Genomic DNA, 16888 nt, shown 5'->3' on the forward strand with positions numbered 1-16888 from the left:
TATTCTTTTCTCGCCATGCAAACGACCGGAAGAGTTGAAAGGTTGCTTCTCCTTCGTCTTCATACATTTGAAGACATAACTTCTCCTGAAGAATCACGGGAACTGTAGTTTGCTAAGGGTGCTGGGAAATGTAGTTCCGTGAGGGGTAAACTACAGTTCCCAAGATGCTTTGGAGAAGCTACGTGCTTTCAATATATAGTGTGTACTCTGCGGAACCTCTTTTCATATGTAATCAAATTGTGCCTTGGATAGTAAAAATAAAACGAACTCTCCCCTTAAAATTGACACCCGCTCACCCACGGCCCAACTTTATTCGCCAAGCGGGGTATATTTTAACTGTGTTGTTTTTACAGTCGTATCCCGACACGCGGGGAACTGGGTGGAAAGACCGGCTGCTCATTTGAGTGGTTTTGTAGGAAGTAGAATATCCCGTGTAAAAGTGTTTAGCCTGAAGAGTTGCGATCAAACCTCTGTGAGATGCGCTCACTTTGAACCATTGCCCTGATCTTGGGAGCTGGGAACCAAAAGATCTCTTGCGCGCTCAAACTGGAGTTTCGCACGGGATAAATGCCAGATCCAAATGCATTTTTAAAACGGCTTGCTGGAGAAATTGCACCTTCCAGATATGGAAGAGATAGAGAAAAATCAGAAATTTACAATTGCTGGTTTCCTGACTTGGATTCCGATAATAAATGAAAATTTAGCTTTCTTTAGATTCTTCTAAAATTATTAATTAGTCCAAAATAATCTCCCATCTTGTTGATGCTATTAGTATTAGTATTAGTCGTGACTGCTATTTAATAATAACCTGGGTTAACAACCGCCTTTACTCCCGAGTAAGCCTGGTTGGCAGGAGGCGCCAACCTCTGTTCCAAAAGATAGAATTGGAGTAACCGCTTCCATAAGGTTCGCAGCCTTAAAACACTGCCTTGTTTGCTCAGAAGTAAGCCAACTGAGGCTTACTTCCTCGGTTAAGTGTGCTTGGAGCCGTCGTATTTAGGACAAGATGGAAACCAACTCCCGTGGAAATCGGTTGGTGTGGGAGGGTCCTCCCACGAAAATGTTTTGAGGGTTGAGTCTGGACAATGGATTAAAATTCATCTAAAGGACGCTCGGTGTGGACAGAGGCCGAGCAAAGTTTTTTTTTGTTTGTTTTTTAAACATTCCCAAAATCGATCCCTCCCCTCTCCTCCCAATATTATACTGTGTTCCGTGGGTCTTACTCATAGGTAAACGTACAAAGGAGTGCAGCCTATTGAGTCATGACAATTTTTTTATTATTAATATTATTATTTATGGCATGTGCTGTGTATACGCATGTGTATGATGCTACCTAATCTAGTTGCTGTAACTGGTGGTTAATGTAATAGTGCGACACTACGCACACACTTACCTGGGATTGGACTCATTTAATTCAAGGCTACTTACTTCTGCATAGACGTGCATACCCCTCTGGGAAGTGCAGAAGATTGCACCGCAAAGCAGCATCGCTATGCCTCAACATAGTGGGGGGCGAATTTATTTTAACCTCTTTCTTTACTTGGGATGTGTGAAGACGGCTATTCTCTGTGGAGAGGGAACTGAGATTAATTTTTTAAAGAAACAAACACTTTAAAAAAATATCGAGACTTTCTCACTTAATGAATCTTGTTTAGATGTTTCGTGATCTTCCTCCATCGATCAGAAACAGAATTTGCAAAATCCAAAAGGGATCCCACTGAGTGGCGACCTAGAGGGGGGCATTCAGCCACAAGGAACTTTACCCAAAGTAACAAGCCATGCTCAGGGCTGTCCCCTCAGCTGCCATTAGGAATGTTAATTTAGGATAATATTTCATTATTCCCCGTTCAAGTTCCTCCGAAGGGAAATTGCGTTGATTAAAAAAGATAGGATGTGCCTTGAAATAGAATAATTTCACCAACCCACAGTCTGTACTTTGCGTCCTGAGGTTCACTGGAAATAGCCGAAGAAGAAGAATCACTGACTCCGCATGTTAGGACAGTGACGAAACTTTAAACTTGGCCATCATTGTATAAACAACCACTACCACTATTATTACTGTTATTAATTACGTACAAAGCGCCCCATTTTTCATTAGTGTTAAGCAAGCAGAGTAAAGTAGTCCCTGCCTGTAGGCTCACAATCCAATAGGCACGACATAAAAGGAAAAAGCGACGCGGAGGGAAGAGGAAATCAAGGCTTGGCGCATCTGTTGCTTCGCTGGATCCTGAAGCGGGCCAAGCTGATTTCTCCCTTGGCATAATGATCATTTTGCTGTGTGTCGTTTTAAACATGTTTCTGTATGCAAAGCACCCGGAAGAAAATGCTAACTTTTCTTTTGTGGGATGTGATACATTTGTATAATCGGAAGCAGGTAAACCCCCAGGATTGGGATATTGCAGACGATGACCGGGCAAATAAGTTTTTTTGAGAGACGGTTGCTTTTGTTTTTTATTGATTGGCTCATTAATATTGGCTAGCTCCACTCACATGATGAGTCCTTGTGAACTTCATAGAACTTCTTCCCCAGGAAACGTGCTTAGCAATGCGGACTGCGCTCTGCGCTTTTGAGAAAGTGAAACAGAACCTGGCTGAACAAGCGAGACTTTTCTCTCTTTCTTTCTTTCTTTAAACTAGATTTACGGACATGTATTTAGAGACATTCGGGATTTCGATCGGCCGCCTTCGTTGATTTCTAGCAAAGGTGAAGCGCTTGGAGCTGCCGGATCAGAAAAAAGCACTGCTTGCACCAATCTTTCCCACTTAACCGAGGCTTATTCAAAACTTCTTTGTTCTAGCCATTTCAATGACACCTGCCGCCGCGCCCCCCCCCCAAAAAAAACCCCTGTCCTCATTTTGTCCTCCGAATTATTCTCTTGAAGCTAGGCTGCGGTTTTGTAGCTGGCTTCCGTGAGCACGTGAGGTTCTGCTTAAACCTAGGATTGGGGCCCTAGTGTCTATGAACTCAGCTAGGTGGGGTGGGGTGGAAAGAAGCTCCGTCGAATTAAATGGGGACTTTAAAAGCCACTCGGGATATATATTACAGCCCCTGTAGCATGGGCGTAGCTAGGATTTCTGTTGGGGGGCCAAAGTTGTTGAGCTTTTCTTAGGAAATCACCCCGTAAATGGGACATTGAGGGGGAGGCTTCTGCTGGGGGTGGGGGCAGCATCTGAGATAATTGCTTTTCAATAATATTTGTGGATCTTGTGGGGGAGGTTAACTACCCCCTACGCCCCCCCCCCGCTACGCCCATGCCCCGTAGAGTTTTAAAAAACATTTTAAAAGTACATGGCTTTCAGTGGGTCTACTCGGAGTGTGACGTGGTTCGACAGACACACCTGGCAGCATACCACCAATGTACTTCTGAACTGGGGGGGCGGTTATAAATGAGCGTCGGGATTAGCTCCTCCCCCATCCACATCCACATCTGGCAGGGCTGCTGCGCCCTCTAACATTTTCATTACAGACAGAAATTCAGAAGGCAATGCTCCGCAAAGAACATCATGACCCCTCCACGCCGGTAAAAGGTGTTCGCTGTCTAGGTCACTACGAGTCCCGGCGATTGGGAAATAGAACTTCCAACTTCAGTAGAAGTCTACCTCCCGGTGCTAGTCATCTATCCGGCTAGGAAACATGATGCTAGACTGGATGGAACTTGGAGTCAGCAAGGACTCCTCTTGTGCTCCTTCCTAGCTGTGATGGCTATCAATGGACCCTCCACATTCCGCAGCAGTCTACACCCGCATCTCAGATGCTATCGGAGCAGAGAACGCCGAGGACTTTTACCCTTTCAAGCCCTGTGTTGGTGTGAAAGATGGGGAAAATATATCTAAGTTCATTCATAGATAGATAGATAGTGTGTGTGTGTGTGTGTGTGTGTGTGTGTGTGTTTTCAGAGTGTCATAGGACAGCTAGAGGTGTGCTGCAGGAAACAATAGCCGCTTCCCTTACTTACGCCGGCTTTCCAAGCCCCACTGATTTCAATAGCACTTCAATGGGAAGGGTGTTCCGGACAGTGGCCATTTAGGCAGACTAATCTGACTGGGGGGGGCGGCTGCAATCCTATAAACATGCTTGCAACTTTGGAACACAGGGCGCCTCCTTATGCCGAGTCAGACTATTGGCCCAATTGGATCAGAACTGTCGACACTAACTGGCAGCAGCGGCTGCTCTCTTACCAGGATATGCGGGAATTGAACCAGGGACCTTCTGCGTGCAAAGTAGATGCTCTGTCACTGAGCTAGAGAACCCCATGCAGAGCTGCTGCCAGTCATCCGTTTGTAGACAGGACTATGCTAAATCGACCAATGGTACAAGGCAGCTTGCTATGAGACTCCCAGCTTCTACCTGGAGATGCAAAGGATCGAACCCCGGTACCTTCTGCGTGCCAAACAATTGCTCTGCCGCGACTCTTCCCCTTGTTCTGCAAAGGAACAAAAAGCTCTTTTGTTTTGCTAAGCGCGGCTGCCCAGTCCCTCGCGTGCTTCCCGGAGATTTCTGTTGCTTAGTGTCAGGTGAGTCATGCAGACCCGGAGCAACCATCTTGCTTGCACGCAAACGAAGTCTGTTCCTTTCCACTGCGAAAGAGAGACAGGAGATTCTGAGCTCCAGCAACAAGAAGACCCACAAAGGAACGAGGGAGGAAACTCCGAATTAAGTCACTCTCCGGGTCAAACCGTGGATGGAAAAGTTAAGCAAAGTTGGGGGGGCGGGGAATTAAGCAAAATGTATTTCGGATCCTCGGTTTTAACTCTGCCTTTAAAACCTGTAACAGATCGAGCATCATCGCACCGCACCCCCCTCAGTATTTCAGATCAGCTTTTGCCAGCCTGGTGCCCTCCAGATGTTTTGCAGTGCAGTCCAAACATCTGGAAGGCTACAAGTTAGTGGAGGCTGTTCCAGCTGATGAGAACGGAAATTATTTCAATCATTACATTCTACCAAGGCAAAGCATATACATTTGTTCTCTCCAATGCACTGTATCCTCTCAACAGCACTGGAGGGGGGGGGATTAAAAAGAAGTGACCTTCTCAAGCTGAGTTTCACTAGTGAACTCACATGGGTACTCCTTGAACACACACATTTTCTGCAGTGCCCATTAATGGTATAGTTGTGAATTATGAACTATGGAAACCCCCAGACTCTCACCTCCCAAATTCACACTCCTTCTAAGACATATATGAAATCAAATGGATATCAAAATATATGCTTCTACCTGAGCTCTATAAGGTATGCTTAGAAAGCTGGGTGCCTATCCTGGCTTATTTACTGCCATAAACAACATGAGTCAAATGCCCTCTGGATGGGAAATGAGCATCATTTTCCTGGTGTATAAGAAGTGGGGTAGGAAGAATCCCCAAAACCACCCGTCAATCAGCTTGTTAGGTATTTCATAGCTATACATATGGTATCAAAAATTATCAGGCTGGTTGCAAAATAATAACCTTATTCGTCAACAGCAAGCAGAATTCAGGGGAGAACACAATATCAATGTTCTTTAGTACCGTATATAAGGAAATATACCAAAAACATTAAGAATAATCTTTTGTAGCTTTTATTGATCTTTCTGCTGCATTTGACTCTATTAATCAAAGGAGACTATGGAAGAATTTCAAATTGCTAACATCAACTGCAGACTTCTGCTGTTGATCCAAGAACTATACAACAATACAGAAATAGGTTTATATGGCGGGTATGCCTGATGCTTTTAAAATTTCACAAGGAGTGAAGCAAGGTTGCATTCTGGCTCCCACTCTTTTAACTTTTACATTAATAACTTGGTACCATATTTAGCCAATGCAAACTCTCCTCTCCAGTAATTAGGAACGGAAAGATTTCCCCCCTTGGTATGCATTGTTGAGAAAAGAGCAATTTAGAGCTAGTTATCTGGCCAAACTCTCACCAGCTTCCTTAATAAATGCCCTTTTGGAGCTGTGTTTCCAAGTGACACCCACTGCATAGAATCATAGAATCATAGAATCATAGAATCATAGAGTTGGAAGAGACCACAAGGGTCATCGAGTCCAACCCCCTGCCAAGCAGGAAACACCATCAGAGCACTCCTGACATATGGTTGTCAAGCCTCTGCTTAAAGACCTCCAAAGAAGGAGACTCCACCACACTCCTTGGCAGCAAATTCCAGTAATAAGGCAGACAAGTGAGGACTGGCTGAGGACATACGGAGGTTAGTGGGACTGTGCCCCATTGACCTTACCCTCAGCAGACCAGCTTCCACTGGTTATCAGCCTTATCTGGGTGCTTCCAACCACCTCAGGACTGGAGTGTCCTCATAATCTTTCCAGTGCAAAAAAGTGACTCTGCACCATTTTTATTTCTGTAGTAAGAAAAGGACTGTAGCAATGAGGTGTTACCGACATTCCAGAGAGAGACAGAGAGAGAGAGAGAGACTATCTCTTTTAGCACACATTTCTGCTTGCTTTCCTTGCTCCGTAAGTTCTTTTGATTCAGCAAGAAAAAGAAGCTGATGGAGTCGGGAGAACTTTGAAAGTGGTTTCAAGGGTCTTTTGCAACAAGGGAGTGGATCAGAGGTGGAAATGAAGTTCCCTGTGCTAGGTCAAGAAACCTTTTCAGGAGTAACATAAGAGAAAAAGGAGGAAGTCTCAGGCAGCTGAAAGAATATCCATAATCTCTGTGGCACCTCACATTAGATTTTTCCATTCATTCATTCATTCACTCACTCACTCGCTCATCACAGCAATCCTCCTACTTCCAATAGCTGGGCTCTGTGTGCTGTTCCTTAGGTAGCCAAAATGGCATCACCCACCTACAAGCACTGGGGAAACCCTGAAGATTTCAGAAGTACCACATTTTTTAGGAAGCACTTGAAGGGGATTGGGAGGTGGGAACAGTTCATTGAGGACTGAGTATGATCATGCAATAGAAGGGTAGAATAGGAACACCAGGGAGAGGACAGGGCCGGCCCACCCATGAGGCGGGATGCCTTGGGCAGCAGAAGCTGAAGAGGTGGTACCTGCAGGGCACCAGTTTTCAGTGCGACCTCCTTGCAAGATTTCATGGAGCACACAAGATCTCATGAGATTTTTATTACCACCACACAACGCAGGTAAGGCAGGCTTTGGTGGCAGCATAGTGGCACAAATGCATGTTCCTGTTTTGCCTTAGGTGGTGAAGTGGGACGCATGTGCACCCTTCCCCAGGTGAGGAGGAATGAAATGAAATAGCTGAACAACTTTCAGCAGCATTTCATGGCAAATCTCATTTGTAAGACTCAGGGCCCCTCCAGATTTCATCTTCACTGTGCATTCATGACTACTTGTGCTCATAATGAAATCAGGGTGTTTACGCAGTCTCGTTTTCTATACTGTTTGTTCCTGTAAAGGTTACAAACATACTGCTTTGTTTCCAATCGGTGCAGGTCCTGTAGCTTCCTGCTGAAATCCTGCAAATTTGTATACCACAAATGTTCCAGGGGTTTGTTTTTTCTCCCACTCTTTCTGCACCATAGCACAAGTGTGTCTCTCCGGGCAGCAATCATGTGGTAACGTTGGGGAAGCATCACAGAACAGCTAATAAAGCAGAATTATGTGTGGATGGTCCAGTATTAAATCCACCACTAATGTGCTATTATTGCAGTCAAAGACATGTTGCAAAATACAACTGCTGAAAAACAAACACCAGATGATTCCTGTGGTGATTATGCATCTCATCAAGTGACTGTTATCTGCACATTCCAGTGTATATTCTTGTCACTTTCATTGCCACAAAATAAATATGTTTCTTTTCTTTCTTTCTTTTTGGAAGAGCTCCAAGTCCACTTTGATTACACAGTGTACATTGACTGGCATATGGATGAATCAGGCGTAACATTATAGAATTTTGCACGGCATAGAGAAAGTGGAGACAAAGGTTTTGGTCCCTCTCTCATAACATCAGAACTGAAGGACATCCAACAGAGCTGAATATGTTGGGAGATTCAGCAGAGACAAAAGAAAGCCTTTTGCACAGAGCAGAGTTAAACTATGGAACTCACTCCCACAGGAGGCAGGGATGGCCACAAACTTGGATGGCTTTAAAAGAGGATTAGTCAAATCTTCTATCAATGGCTACTAGTCGCAATGGCTAATGCAACCATGGATGGAGGCAGTAATGCTTCTGATCCTGTTTGCAGATTTCCCCACAGCTGCTGGTTGGCCACTGTGAGAGCAGGTTGCTGGACTAGATGGGCCATTGGCCTGATCCAGCAGGCTCCCCTTATGAATAGCAGTGCCTGCAACGGAAGGGTGGGGAGGACACTCAGAGTGTGCTTCTGATCATTTGCATGAAGGTTGTGGTGCCTGGTGCCATGATAACATCAGGTAATTGACAGATAGGCAGACCCACACACCTGTCAAAGTGGCCCCCAGAATAGAGGAGTCCAGGGTCTGGCCTGCTAGCTGGATGAAGTCCACCGTCCCAAATTAAGCAGAGGGCAGGGGGGCAGCATTAATTGGGTGACCCCAAAGTTGCTAGAGGAGGATGCCTACACGTTGTTCTGGGAGCTGATCAGTGGTGTAGTGCTGAGTTCTGGAGTGCAGGAGCTCATCATTACAACCCCTTAGACCAGGGGTCTGCAACCTTTAAGACAAAAAGAGCCACTTGGACCCGTTTCCGAAGGGGGAAAAAACTGGGAGCCGCAAAACCATTGCGATATTTAAAACAAATATATCTCCGGAGCCGCGAACTGACAACGGGCGGGAAGGTGACGTCGGGACGGTGCGTGACTAACGCACGCACCACCCCCATGCGACGTCACAGCCAGTACAGCGCCCGCCACAGTGGGGAGTGTCGGGGCGCACAATGCGCCTCCTCCCCTCTCTAGTATCCGCCCCGGAGCCGCGGCAAAGGTGTAAAAGAGCCACATGCGGCTCCGGAGCCGCGGGTTGCAGACCCCTGCCTTAGACATAAACCCCTTTTGAGACTAGAGAGCGACATCCCAGTAGAGAGGAGTCTCTTCTGGTAGTCACGAAGTTGTGGAATTCCTTTCCCACAGAGGTGCACCTGGCACCATCCCTATGCAGGTTATATCATATGCCAAAGACACATCTGGTCTTTGACACCTGAGATAGGTATACAGGAGGACTCACCCTCTTCTTGTGACTACAGCTTGTTTTAAACTGGTTTTAACAAAGTATTCTAGATGGGTGCAACCTACCCTGGTTACCTTATGGTGAAGGGCTAATAATAAATTGAAGTTGTTGTTGTTGTTCTTTTATTGCATAATTTTTTAAGCTATTTGGTTGTGTAAATAAAACCCTTCATGGTGATTTGCAAAAAGAATAACACAATGACATCTGAAAAAAACACATTCAAATATAATTAAAATCAACAATAAGCTAAAAACAACAACAACCACAGATTAAAACAAATGCAACATTCTACATGGTTGGATAGGCTTGCCAGAAAAAAATATTTTTAGAAAGCACTGAAAAGAGTACAGTGAAGGCACTCACCTAATGTCAATCGACAGGGAGTTCCAAAGTGTGGGTGCTGTCACAGGCAGAGGAAGAGGAGTGTGGGGGGAGTGCACAGCCCCTGGCGGCACACTCCCGGTGGGGTGCCATCGTGGCTCCCCCCCCAGCCCACACTGGGCACTGCGCCCCTGCAGGCAGCTTGACCTGCCCCCAGGACGCGCACCACGCCCCTGTGGGCAGTGCACCACACCCCTGGGACCCGCACCAGCCCCGCCCCTGCCTGCTCTCCACACACACACACCCAGTGCCTGAGCATGAAGCTCCGCCACTAGGTGTTGTCCCACTAAAAGATTGGTTTCTTCCAAATTTTCCAAATTTAAAATGTTTTCATTTCTGTTCCTTTGCTTATGCACATATCATTGCTTCAGTGCCCAGTCAGCTTTATTTCTTTATTTTCCTATCCCTCCCAAATCACTTCGCTTAACACCCAGCTTGACGAAGCAGTTCTAGTGGACTCAAAATCTTGTTAATGATTTTGTGATATTTTGGTTGATCACAGTAAAGGAAAATAAAAGTGTCGGTTTAACCCTTAGCCATGCAGGCTGATGTATTCCACTTTTCCTCTGCTCAGCTTATTTTTAATGAGTTTCTATCAAAGCTTATTCATTTGACATACAGAAGTTTGATGAATAGCACATGAAGATACACAACATCCTCATCCCTCCTGTGGAACAAGCAGCAGAGTTTGATCCCTGCCCACACTGTGTGGCTCCCATTTTGAACTAGGGGTGGGGAGCCTGTACCCCAGGAATCAAAAGTTTAGAAAACATCTCCTGAGCGTACAATAAGAAAGCATCAGTGAAGAGCAGCACCCATCCAATCAGTCAAAATCACGAGCTGCATTGTCTAGGAAAAGGAAGTGGCTGTATGCACACCATACTTTTAGAGCACATGTTAAGCACACACATGCACACACAGACTGTCGTTTACCCATCACAGAGGTACAATTCCCAGCATCCTTAATAAACTACAGTTCCTGAGATTCTTTGGCGGAAATCATGTGCTTCTCATGGTTCTTGAAGGGGGGGAATAAGATGTTTGAATGTCTGGTGTGTAAGCAGCTTGTGATGAGGCAGATTTGCAAAGCACATTAGTGAAGAAAAAGGCAGTTTAACTGCATATGATGGCAACCACTTAGATCAGAAGAAATGGGGGGAATGAGGAGAGAGAGAAAGCATTCTGTTAGAATATTTGCAGCCCATCTTTTTGACTATTTCTTTTTTAAACAACAACAACAACAAAGTTTGTTTGAACTCCAACGAAGAAAAATGTGCTTTGACATCTAGAACCATAGGACTCTCTACACAGTCTGGCTCACAAAGGCAGACTGTCCAATCTGAGTGTTTAATTTGGAAGCCCACAGCCAAGCCATCTTATGGGCTCAGAGGAAAGACTCCAATTGGCATGCTTGCGGTTCACATGACAGTCAGTGTATCTCATCTGGCCCTGCATGCTTTATTTATTTTTTACTTGGAAACAGTATCTGAGGGAAGGGCAGGGGAAGGGGAGAAGGATGACCAGGATCAAGTCCACAGAAAGGAGGAGGAGTAATTTCACCTCTGTGATGAAATCCTGGCAACACCCCTCCCCAAAAAGCTGAAATTTTTGTTGGAATAGAAACTCTCATTGACGTCAACATCACATAAATAATTGGTCAATTTATCAAGCATGTCACTTGGCAAACTGGTCAAAAAACAGGCATTCAAGCTAGGCTGATCTAAGAGATTCTGGTGCTCAAGGTAGAAAAACCAAATGGCACCATTCTCCTGCAACTAAGATGGACATAAGTATATCCCAGCTGAACCAGGCCAAAGGCTATCTAGTCTAGCATCTTACATTCCACACTGGCCAGCCTAATGTCTTCAGGAAGCCCACAAGCAAGCCATGAGAGCAGTAGCCTCCTCTTGCTGTTCTTCCTCAGAGATTGGTTTTCAGGAGCATCCAGGGGCAGAGGCAGCTGGTGCCCCTTGGAAAGGCAGGGACACCAACAATTGGTGGCACCAAAGCCAATGATAGGCAGATAAATCTGTATTTGTTGCCATCCTCTTAGAACTAAAAGGCAACTCTGAGAACCACCCCATGAACCTGAATGCAGTGGAAGCTGAATCTCCACTAACAGAAGGTAAATCTTGACCTGCAGGTAGATTCTTGGTGATTGGCGACAGATCCGGAAGAGTTTTTGAAGGTGAATGTTGGCAGAGTCAGAATAAAACAAAGCCCTGCATAGATTAACAGTGGACCTTCCTCCCAAAGGAGGCAGCGATGGCCACCAACTTGGATGGCTTTAGAAGAGGATTAGAGAAATCCACGGTGAAGGAGCAGGCTATTGAGGGCAACTAGCCACAATGACTATGTTCTGCTTCCGTGGTCAGAGGCAATGATACATCTGAATACCAGCTGAAGGAAACCACAGGCGAAAGCTTGTGGAGAACTAAAAGAATGGAATCATCTGTTGAAAGGTCTCTGTGCTCAGTTCTTATACTGAAAACAAATTCTTGGGCTGAGCATGCGTCCAAAAACACGCTGAGCACTAAGTATGTCTGTCCCCCATTGCCTGGAGTCACTATGTTGCCCTTGGCTCCTGTTGGTGGCTCTCAGAATTTCTACTGAAAACAAAGTCAATTCCACAAGCCTGAAGTAATGCTAACACTAAAGATCAATGTGGAGCATGATCCCATGTGTGTTATCCTGCCAAGATTCATTGAAATAAACAGGAGCGACCCAAGATTCATTTCACTGGGGCATTCATTTTAGTAGAGGTTTCAATGCAATGCCTTTGCTATCTTGGAGGAAGCCTCTTGGGTCGGCACTAGTGTCATTGTGATGTCGGGTGATTGACATCCACCCACCTGCCGAAGTTGACCCATGATGGGTAGGGCTGACACAGATCTAGCTCACTAGCAGTGAGGGTGGGGGAAAGTTTGCTACCCCTGTTCTGCACTGGGTAGGGTCTGCACTGTACATTTACAGCAGCGCCATTCCTCTTTAAAAAAAAACCAACCCATTGCTCCCCACAGATAATCCTGGGAACTGTAGTATATTTAAGGTGCTGAACATTCTTAGGAGACCTCCTATTCCCCTCACAGAGCTACAGTTCCCAGAGTCCCCTAGAAAGAAGGATTGATTGTTAACATAATCTGGGAATTGTAGCTCTGCGGAGGGAACAGAAGTCTCCTAATCAAATATTACGTTAAATAGATTATTCATAATCCTGTTTGGAGGAATGTAATCTGAATTCTGAAATACTGTTCATCGGGGAGGAGGTTAATTTGTATTTATATTTTAATCAATATTACTTTCGCAATACAGTTTGGTGTTGGAAAAATAAAAATTAGTAAAATTTGAAAGGGGTGAAGGGATAACAGGATTAGAAACATAAGAAACTCCTTCCTGGAATAAGTTGTTGGTCTATCTAAGCCTGTTTCCCACACTGGCCAATCGGATGCTTCCAGGAAAGGTAGTATGATGTAGTGGTTAGAGTGCTAGGACTGGAACTGGGAGGCCTGGTTTAAAATCCCCATTTGGCCATATAGCTCACTGGGGCCCCCAGGCCAATCACTCACCCTCAGCCCAACAGCCTACCTCACAGGGGTGTTGTGAGGATAAAATCAGGAGAAGTATTTGTGCCGCCTTGCACTCCTTGGAGGAAAGGTAGGAAAAATATGTGTCATAAATAAATAATGAAGGGTGCAAAGTTGCCAGGCCTTTCATGCTGGGTGTGTTTTAGGACAGTGGAGGAATTCAAATTGGTTTGCATTTTTAAAAAAATAGTAACTAGCTTTCCAAATAGAAATGCGGACCAAATCACAGATATCTATCAAGATTTGTACTTCTCTGAATTTTGCAGTGCTGTTTTCCAACAAAACAAAAGGTACAGAAACGAATTTGCTACAGGAAAATGTGGATTAGAATGCCTATATTGGTGAGTTTAATGGTATTAAGAGCAGTATAATAGAGAAAATTGCTTGCATAGATGTGCATGTTACTCGAAACAGCACCTGAATGTGTTTATTAGAATAAATTTGTACTAAAACATTTCACAAATATTTTATTTCATTTCGAAAACATTTGCAAATTGCTTCAGAAATGTGGAGATCTGAGAGAAACTGAAACTGACAGTTTTGCCCTTTCCTTATGGCAAGCTACACCTCCCGAAATCTCCCCTGTACAACCATAGGAAGGGCTATAGCAGCTGCCTTAAACTGAAATCAGACCTCTGGTCTATCTAGCTCAACACGGTCTACAACAAGAGGGCACTACCCCCCCCCCACACACACAGGTGCTGCTACTGAGCAAAAGGGTATCAAAGATCCAGGCACACAGGATTCCTCCCAACTTGTGGGTGCCTGGCACGTGTGCATGATGTCACACAGCAAGAGGAGGCCTGACAGGGCCCACTGCGCCCTCCAAAAGGCCGCAGCTGTGAGGGGCTCTGTCAGGTCATCCTGCAGCAGCAACAGGCTCCATAGGGCCTTTCGGGGGACACAAAGGGTCCCTTTGGCCCTGCTCCCACCATGTGGGCTGCAGAATATTGAGGGGGCCTGACCCCCTTATAGAAAATTGGTGGGGCTTGTCCCCCACAGCCCCACAGAGATGGTGTCCCTTAATAAGAGAGCAAGGGTGGAGCCCATGCTGTAGAAGACCTTAATATACTGTGAATGAAAGCTAGGGATCACATTATAGCAGGCAAAGCTCTATGCAGTAATGTCTACATTGGGAGAACTGTGCAGTAAGATGCTGGTTAATTTTCATAAGTGCTTAACATTTGCAAAGCGATCTGGAAACTTGGAGAACCGAACTTAAAAATGGAAAAGTGAGAAACAGAGAGAAACTGAAATGGACATATTCACTCGTTCCTCCTCAGGGGTCCCCTGTAAGAGGGTGAACAAAAATATAGGGAGGGCAAGACTGTTGCCTTCATACAAGCAATGCTAGAAGCAAAATTTAGGCAGAATCAATTGCAAGCTTCAAAAAATTGTGCAGAGTTACTGACTGGAAAGCTTGGCAGAATATTTGAATTCAAGGATAGCAACAACCACAGCAATCTTAGTTGCCTTAACCCATTATTATTTTTAATATACTGTTACTTTATCTATACTTCATTTCAAGTGCATTGATTCACCAAAGAGAGAAAAACAAGAATGCAAATATCACTATTAAACAGAAGTGCAAACTTTTTCTTTACTGGTAAGGTAAGCATTAAATAATCGCCCTCTTGTCACTTTTCAGAATATTATTGCCGTAATCTCTAAAGTCTGCCTTTTTATTTTTAATGGTCCAAGCTTATTTACTAATCTTCAAAGGACCTTTATTTTACCTAGCGTAGCAATGCAATCCATTAGAGGTCGCAACCCCGCAGGAAATATGGGTTGCCACGGTAACACAAAATGGCCGCTCCAAAGTGGAAAGTCTGTCATTCTCTCCTACTGAGTAATGAAAACAACAACAACAGGAGATCCTATATTTTGTAAACAATTTTGTGCTTGCTATTTGAAGCCCCCATATTGATCTGGTTTTATAGAAAAGAATATTACATCAAGGTGGAGTTTGTGCGGGGGGGGGTTGGAGGGAGGGCATTTCTTAGATCGTAAAAGCAGGATTAAAAAACATTGCCAGACATTTCACAAGTCTCTTGATATCACCAAACAGTAAACATTTCAAGACTCCCAGAATGTTACATTTCCAAAGCCAGCATCCAAAGAACCGTGTGATTAGTTCTGCACATTCAACAGAGTTTTTGAAGTCTTGGACAGGAGCTCCATGTGGGGTCATGGTAGACCCTCACAGCTAAATCCAGCCTATGGTCACTTCTGAAAAAACTTGCTTATTGCACATTCATCTTGAATTGTTTGCACCAGGGGCCCCAACCTGCACTATTCATTTAAAGCCATATCATACCACTTTAAACACTCATGGCTCTTATTTAGATCAATTCTGATCTTGGCTGGTTAAGACTCGATACATCAAATTTAAAGAGCGGCTGGCTGAAACTGTAAATCAACTCACTTCCTTTTGTTGAAAGCAGGCAGTTAGCAGCTCACTCATGAAGAAAACTACATGTATCTTTAGATGGGGCTGATTCAGCTACTTTGAGGGCTGTTTCAAATCTTAAGCTATAAAATTAACTCTCACAAGGCATTGTGATGGCCTCCAACTTGGCTGGCTTTAAAAGAGGACTAAACAAATTCCTGGAGGAAGATAAGGCTACCAGTAGCTGCTAGTCACGATGACTGCATTCTGCTTTCACCATTGGAGGCTGTGAATACCAGCCCAGGGGAACACAGGTTGGGAGAACATTGCAGTTGGGCTCAGGTTCCGCTTGTTGACAGGGTATTACCACATTCTCACCACAACTCAGACATCTTAGGAAATGGGGACGGGGGAGTCACGATACTCTCCTCGCCAATATCCAGAGATGTGATTTGCTCTCTTCTCTAGCCAGGGCCAACCCAAGATAAATGGCAACTCCAAGCAAAACTGGAAATGCCACCCCCTTGCCACTGCCAGGCAAAATGCAGTCCCTCCAACAGCCGGGAGGGGTGGTGCCACTCCCTGCCCGCTGCTCACTGCCAGGCACAATGCACCGAGCCTCCGCACACATGCCAGTACCTCCTCCTCCACAGTACCCTCCCTTCTAGCTGTCTGGAGGCTGCCACCCTGAGGCCACTGCCTCACCATGGGTGGGCAGTCCCTGACTGTAGCTGAAACTGCCATATGGGACACTTTTTAAGGAGGGTGCACACCAAATGGTTTTTGTAAGTCCTTTCTAAGTAAGACAGTTCCAGGATGATGGTGAAAGGAAAGTATGAGCATTACTGCCTTAAGTCCAACCATTGGCACACTCCAAGATTTCAGACAGGAGTATCTCCCAGTTTTGTCTGGAGATATTGGGGACTGAAGGTCCAGCCTTCTGCACTGCACAGCATGTGCCTTCCCATGACACTACAGCTTGGCAAACCCTGTACATTCAAACACAAGTATGTATTCTAAATACCAGTTGCAGGAAACGTCAGGAGTGATCTTGTGCTCAGGGTTTCTCAGAAGCATCCAGTTGGCCACTGTGAGAACAGGATGCTGAACCACATGGGTCATTGGCCTGATCCTGCAGTGCTCTTCTTACATTCTTAAGTGCATAAAGGTAAAGGTAAAGGTACCCCTGCCCGTACGGGCCAGTCTTGACAGACTCTAGGGTTGTGCGCCCATCTCACTCAAGAGGCCGGGGGCCAGCGCTGTCCGGAGACACTTCCGGGTCACGTGGCCAGCGTGACATCGCTGCTCTGGTGAGCCAGAGCCGCACACGGAAACGCCGTTTACCTTCCCGCTAGTAAGCGGTCCCTATTTATCTACTTGCACCCGGAGGTGCTTTCGAACTGCTAGGTTGGCAGGCGCTGGGACC

The sequence above is a fragment of the Podarcis tiliguerta genome (genome assembly GCF_965153285.1).
Source record: "Podarcis tiliguerta genome assembly, chromosome: Z".
NCBI lineage: Eukaryota > Metazoa > Chordata > Lepidosauria > Squamata > Lacertidae > Podarcis > Podarcis tiliguerta.